Source organism: Lycium ferocissimum, chromosome 8, assembly GCF_029784015.1.
Source record: "Lycium ferocissimum isolate CSIRO_LF1 chromosome 8, AGI_CSIRO_Lferr_CH_V1, whole genome shotgun sequence".
NCBI classification, from domain to species: Eukaryota; Viridiplantae; Streptophyta; class Magnoliopsida; order Solanales; family Solanaceae; genus Lycium; species Lycium ferocissimum.
Genome location: NC_081349.1, coordinates 3,680,896 through 3,688,558, shown reverse-complemented (window position 1 = coordinate 3,688,558; position 7,663 = coordinate 3,680,896).

Here is a 7,663-nt window from a genome sequence, read left to right as displayed (position 1 = left end):
TAGAGGGCCGGGGCACGTTACATGTACATGCATATGATGATTTTAATTACCGCGTCCCTCCTTAGAGGGCCGGGGCACGTTATATGTACATATGATGATTTTATAATATCGACATGCATGATTTATGTTTTAAAGGCAAGTTTTATAATTTTCTTTACTCCTTATTTCAGTATGATCCCGCTTACTGTATTTTATGCTTTACTTACTCGGCACATATTCCGTGCATCGACCCCTTTCTTCGGGGGCTGCGTTTCATGCCGCGCAGGTACACCCAGATGAGCTGAAGATGTTAGTAGAAGATGTTCCAGCGGGATTGGCGAGCTCCATTTTCTCCGGAGTGCTGCCGAGTCAGCGTATTATGTTATGGTATCATGTTCCATGTTAGAGACTTTGCAGACAGGGTCAAGTGTATAGTATGTCAGTTGTAAGCGGCTCCATAAGCCGATGTATTGTTACGCATTATTTTACAAATTTTATATGATTATAGACTTCATTTGAGTTGAAAAAGTATGAAAAGCATATTTGATTTCCGAAAACCTTTCATGATTGTATTTATGTTATGATTTAAGGGCCCGGATGATTATGAGTGTTACGAGAGTCAGCGGGTTCGCTCGGCCCTAGGTAAGGGTCGGGTGCCCATCACACCCTATCGGATTAAGGGTGTGACAAATTGGTATCAGAGCAGTTCGTCCTAGGGTTGTCTGCAAATTCGTGTCCGGTAGAGTCCTGTTTATGGTTTGAAGCCGGCCACATTTATAAACAGGAGGCTACGGGACATCTAGGATGGTTACTCTTCTTTCACCTCTTAGATCGTGCCATAGAGCCAAGTCATAGGAAATGAGATTCCGTATGCTAACCTTCGATTTCAGCAGAAAGACGACACCGACAGAAGAAAATGATTGACGATGTTGGAAGTTACGAAGCACGCAGGTAAGTAAAAGTACAAAAGGTATATGTCGAGTACGGTATTGACGTACGATTGAAATGTAAAGTTGAAAACTGGAAGGGAAAGCAAAAAGGGGAGTGTAACAGGTGCAATTTAAGTTGGATGTACAAGATAAGTTAATCATTTTCATACTATTGTTGATGTTGGGAGCCCTGTGTGGCCGTGAAATGATATGATATATATATGTATATGTGTTGGCCCTGTGAGGCATTGCTGGTATTTCCTGCGTGCAGGTTTTGGGATAGTAAGGAATATAGAGGAAACTCTGCCAAAAATTTTCTGGAAATAATAATATGAGAATGAGATATAAGTTTGCCATATGTTTTAAAAAGGGCGCGTCAATAGTAACAATAGGATTTGATTGAGCTGTGAGTATGGCTGCCTTGGAAGAATAAGTTAATTGCAGAATTGGTGACGATAGTAATAGGAGGTCGATGGGGATGCGGTAATAAGGAATTTGAAACGGACTGGTGATATTAAGAGGTGATTTAGAAGGGGGGCCAGTAGATTTTGATAGAGTGACATATTAAGGCATCGGATGAATTGATAAGTAGGAGAGAAATATGATGAGATTATAGTTAAAGAAAGTAATGATACGATTAAGACAGGAGTATGAAGGAAAAAGAACTGTGACGAACATGAATATACTAATAAGACAGCTGATGAGATGTGTTGTGAGGACGTTTTGAAATATGTTAAGACCCCAATTTACCCTAGATTAGGTGACGAAGGTCATGCGATGAGGTAGACGCAGTCAGGAAGGCGTTAAAGCGTCGTATTTCATCAAAGTTTTAAAGTTAAGCGTGCTGGAGTGAGAGAAATTTTAGGATGGGTGACCCCCTGGGAAGTTTTCTGAAAAGTATTACAAACTCAGACGCAAGAGGCAAATGAGAAGTTAGATTGATCTAAGGAAAAATTAGACATGCGGAGTGGGCAGGAACTTTAAGAGGTCGCGTAGGACGGGGCGGATCAGGTCGGTAAAGGGAAGGAGTTAACGGACAGAAGGAATAAGAAGAAAGCACGACAACAGCATAGTAATAGGTTATGACGCGGATGACGGAGGACACAAGTTCCATAAGTAACGGGACTGTGGAAGGCCAGATTATAGGAAGATGGGAAACGAAATAAAATGAGTGCTAGGAGATGACTGGTATGATACAGATAAACGCGGGTGAACGGGAGTGCGTTTTGAAAATGAGAGAAGGATTAGGTAGGGGTAGAGCGTCCTGAATGACACAGAAGTAGCATAAGATTCCTCGGGTGCAGAAAAAAAAGAGATAGGCATAAACGGGAGAAATGATAAGGGATACCAAAGGGAGCACCCGAGATAGGTTGAGATAAAGGTAATGTGCCAAGAGGACTTTGGATACTTATCGTCGAAATAAAAGTGCGGTCTAATTGAGCTTGGAAATAAGGACATGGGGTAAAGTATAAACGGATAATGGTATGAGTACACCCCTAAAGGGGGGAAGCGGGTGAGAGAAATGCAAGGGCGAGATGAAGATAATTGACACTGTAATATGTTTAATGCGGATGCTTAGGCTACAAATGAGACCCTTTACTGAAATAAGCTAGTAAGATCGCAAAACCAGCAATAAGTGGATGAAAGTCAGGCTGGTATTTAAGGTAGTGTGAGAAGCTTTTGCAGAGACTTTGAATGATATGACGTTAGAAAGTAGACGTGTATGAGGAAAAGAGTGTGACAAGAAGATGGTATTGAGTAACTTAAGAGATAGTATAAAGGATAGCGATCCTATACTAGATTAAAGGCTAAGATATTGGCTATGGAGTGTTCGTATTAAAGAAGAGGGAATAGAAACTCTTGGTAGGAGTGAGAAAGTCGAGTGATTAAAGGAATGGGGAGAAATATGACAAAATAGGACGAGCGGGTTTTGGAATGAACAAGACATGTAGAAAGGAGATGAGCCGAGGACGAAAGGACCATGTCTAAGATTGAACGTACTTTATATAAGTTGTACAAGGACAGTGATGCCACCGGTAAGTATTGGTATGTTAAGAATAAGACTAAATAAGTATTTGATAAGAAGAGCGAAAGCTTAGTAAGGACAATGCAGCTGTGATATTTCGGGGACACTACGGGAAAATGTAACGATGGTTTAAGCTAATTACTAAAATAGCATTAGTGCTGAGGACGGACGAGGCATGGCGGTGGTTGAACTAAGGATCTGTCTTGGTACCAGGGTTAAGGCAAGAGAAGGGAAGACAAGGTAGAACATAAGGATTTGTAAAGCGGCGCTGAGGCATTCCTTGGACTAATCTGAACACCTTCGTATATTCTTACAGAGATTGCAACATAATGTGTGACAGGAGAGTAAAGAGCAAGAAAGATCTTCGAGCTAAAGGTACAAAAAGGGTGTCAGCAAAGATAGCGAACCCAAGAGGGCACTTGGAATGACAGTGACAGTTGGAGTAAAAAAGAGCAGCGAGTAGTAGTTTGGAAAACTTTGGGGGAAAGAGAGAATGCTACTCTCATGTACAGAAATGAAAGAGTCCACCGGATGTTAGGAAGAGGTTTATGGACCACTAAGTAATCTGAACATCAGAGTACATGCTATGGAATCGCATGAAGCATCAACGTGAAACTGTACGCAACTACAATGATAAAAGTCTGCATCGGAAGGCTAACAAGGAATACCGTAGGACGGTGGGTGGCTATGGCATGATGGGTCAAGGCTACAGTAATGGAGACAAAGATTCGGGTAAGAGTGAAATGTTAGCTAAATTCCGATCAAATACACGAAGGCAACGAAGTGGGTCGCAGGCAATAAAGGAGTTAAGTAGGAATTAGATGAGACTGACCTACGTTTTAAGATGCAAAATCATAGGTGTTTGTATTACGAATATGAAAGTCTGAGTTCGTGTGGCGGAACAATAGCCGGGAAGAGACGACTTGAGGAGCTGAAGAGAAAGTGAAGAAGGAATATAATCGGTAGATGAGATTGCATGCCGTGGTGATAAAGGAACCCCCCCCCCCAAGATCCTTAGAAGACCTTACGAGACCAGTTGAACATTCGAGGACGAATATTCTAAAGGGGGGAAGGATGTTATATCCCGTATTTTGTACGTCGGGATATTCCGAGTAAATTGTGGAAAGTTAGGGACAAGGTTATTTTTTCGATTTTATTAAGAATGTATAAGTTGCGTATTCATCTTTTATTGGTGTGGAGCATTAAGGGTAAATTTGAAATAAGGAAATTAAGGGCAAAGAGTTGAAAAAAAAATATTTCATAAGGTGGCCAATGGCCATGTGGCCGTGTGGTGGCATGGGCTCCACCCATGGTTGGCCAATATTTTTATGACATGAAATGGCATATATATATATATATATATATATATATATATATATATATATATATATATATATATATATATATATATATATATATATATATATACAAAGATTACCATGCAAGACTTATTCATCTTTGGTGATTTAGGAAAATTCTAGAAAATTGGAAAAAAAAAAAAGAAGAAAAAGGTTGCATGACCGGCCATGTGCCTATATATATATATATATATATATATATATATATATATATATATATATATATATATATATCATTCTTCATCCTAGAAAATTCTAGAAAATTCAATGAAGAGGGAAAAAGAGAGGACTTTCGGCCAAGCGGAGGGCTGGCCGAACATGTCCCTCAAATTTGATCAAGAAAAATTATTTCTTTCAAGCTTTTATACTAAGTGGAAGATCCTCTACAACGTGGAGTAGTTGTTAGAACAAGAAAACCATCCGTTCTTGCAAGTGGAACCTTGACCGAGAGAGAGAGTGGTGAAGTCAAGTGGAAGAAGGTAAGGTTCTATCCCCTTTTACATGTTTTATGGATGTTTCGGACGTGTTGTAGCGTATGGAAATGGATGAATATCATGAAATGTTGTGTGTGGGTGTGTGGCCGTGAGTGGGCTTCTTTGGTGTAGGAGGAATGAATCAAATTTACCTAGTATTTTGGTTGTTGTCGTGATGGATTCTATGATGTAAAATGAAGGTTTAATGATTTAAATGGAGTTGTAAATCGTGTGGACCGTTTGGAAGTCAATGTGATTTTAATATGCTTTCTTGAATTTATGGAAATAATGTTGTAGACGTGTGGATGGTTGATATAGTTTATGAATTCGGAAGAAGAAAATGTGTCATCCATATTCCTAATGTAGTTGGAAGATTTCGGGTGGAATGGCCTATGGTTTGGGTTGTTTTGGATATTGTGTGGATTGCTTGGAACGTTCTTAAATCTTGTTCGAATGGTCTCGGATTAACACTTGAACATATGATCAATGATGTTGGTTTGAATGCACGTAGTTTATTTGAATATAGATGGAATGTTGATGAGTTATGTGGAAAAGAATTGTTAATACTAAAATGTGATTTGAATGGCTTATTGATGTTGGTAGCATGATTGTTGGTATTGTTGTTGATGATTTGGCTGAGTTGAATTCTCGGGGTTGGTTGAATACATAGGGGAGATGCTGCCCAAATTTCGTAAATAAGTGTTAGCTTGGAATTGGATTCTTCGACGTTTATGACTAATGTTCGGTGTCTAATGATATTATTGTAGATCGTGAGAAGTCGAGGCTTAAAGTTTGACTAGCGTAGGAAGCGAATAAGGTATGTAAAGCTCAACCTTTCTTTCTTTGGCATGTCTTAGTTAAAAGTAAGTTATGACACGAGTCTCGAGGTAACTCTATTCTTGCAATCCGAGCATGTCTATGATTCTTATTTGTTTCTTGATATTCGTATTCTTAATGTAGTCGAATTATGGTTCTTATGTTTTTGTATGACTAAGTTTCAAAAGTTGCATAAAAGATTTGTTTTCAAAAGAGTTTTGTTCTTAAATGATTCCGTAACTACGAACGACCGTAACTTTCACGAAAGGGCTCGGATTGCTTCGATATGTTCGTAGAAAGTCCTAAAGTGAATAAGGTCCGTAACTTTCCGAGGCGGACTCGGATTGGTTTGACGTATGACTATGATCCCTACGGTCTTTTGATATGCTTATAATGTTTGTTGTGTTTCCGAGCAGTGTCCGAAAGATAATTGATATAACTTTTGTCCCGATTTTCAAATGACGACTCGCTTTGATTACTTCATTGAGTCTTTGATAATGTTTTATGTGCATATGGTTTCTCACTACTCTGCTCGTGCCAAGCTCAATATGTCTTTCACTGTGTCCCGGGCCAGGGCATGTATTCGTGCAACTCCATTGCATTATTCACCGCGTCCCTCACTGAGGGCCGGGGCACGTTATATATATATATATATATATGATGATATGGGGGAGGTGGCCGGATGGCATATGATGATTCCCTTTACCGCGTCCCTCACTAGAGGGCCGGGGCACGTTACATGTACATGCATATGATGATTTTAATTACCGCGTCCCTCCTTAGAGGGCCGGGGCACGTTATATGTACATATGATGATTTTATAATATCGACATGCATGATTTATGTTTTAAAGGCAAGCTTTATGATTTTCTTTACTCTTTATTTCAGTATGATCCCGCTTACTGTATTTTATGCTTTACATACTCAGTACATATTCCGTACTGACCCCCTTTCTTCGGGGGCTGCGTTTCATGCCGCGCAGTACACCTGCATTAGCCGAAGATATTAGTAGAAGATGTTCCGGCGGGATTGGCGAGCTCCATTTTCTCCGGAGTGCCGCCGAGTCGAGTATTATGTTATGGTATCATGTTCCATGTTAGAGACTTTGCGAGACATGTGGTCAAGTGTATATAGTATGTCGCTTTGTGGCGGCTCCATAAGCCGATGTATTGTTACGCATTATTTTACAGATTTTATATGATTATAGACTTCATTTGATTTGAAAAAGTATGAAAAGCATATTTGATTTCCGAAACGCATTTACTTTCATGAACCTTAAACTTCATGTGTTTAGTGAATTAGAGAAGAATCTTGGATTTTGCCTCCCTTAAGAAAGGAGTTTCCACGTGAAAATTCTTGTGTATTTACTTATTCCGCTACATTACCTCTTGCATAGTTGCTACAAGAATTTGTTTCTTAGAGTGCATAGGAGTAGCCCGATCCTAACAATTGGTATCAGAGCCAGATCTTTCTACAGAGGCTAGCTTTTTGGAAGTTAGCTACACATCCGATATTTCAAGAAGGCGAATCAATCACAAGACCACCTTACTTTGATGGAAAACACTATGAATGGTGAAAATGTCACGCCCCAAACCTAGGTCTTGCGGACTGACACCCGGTGCTTGAACTTGACCAAGCGAACCACATGCATGACTTGACATAACGTGAAACATACGCATGTGTGGAAAATAAATCATAAACATGTTTTGAGATATTGAAGGTAAAAATCATGAATAGTTTTAAATGCGAAAAATATTATTAAGTCTAATAATGAAAATACTTAAAGTAGTTTCAAACATTAATGTGTATAGCCACCATGGATAAATAATAGCTGATCATCTGACATGACATGCTAGCTTACGAAGCCTCTGACATGAACTTGAATACTAAGCAGTTTACAAGGACAAGGCCCCTGCATATCTCAACTGTCTACTATAAATTGACATAAAATAAAATATAACACCTTAAATGAAGTGGGGCTCACCAACAACTGATATGAAGTAAATCCTAGAGAGTAGTCCAATCGCCCTGTGTATCTACTCATATGTAAAGTAACTGAATAAAAGAATAGTAAATGGGGTG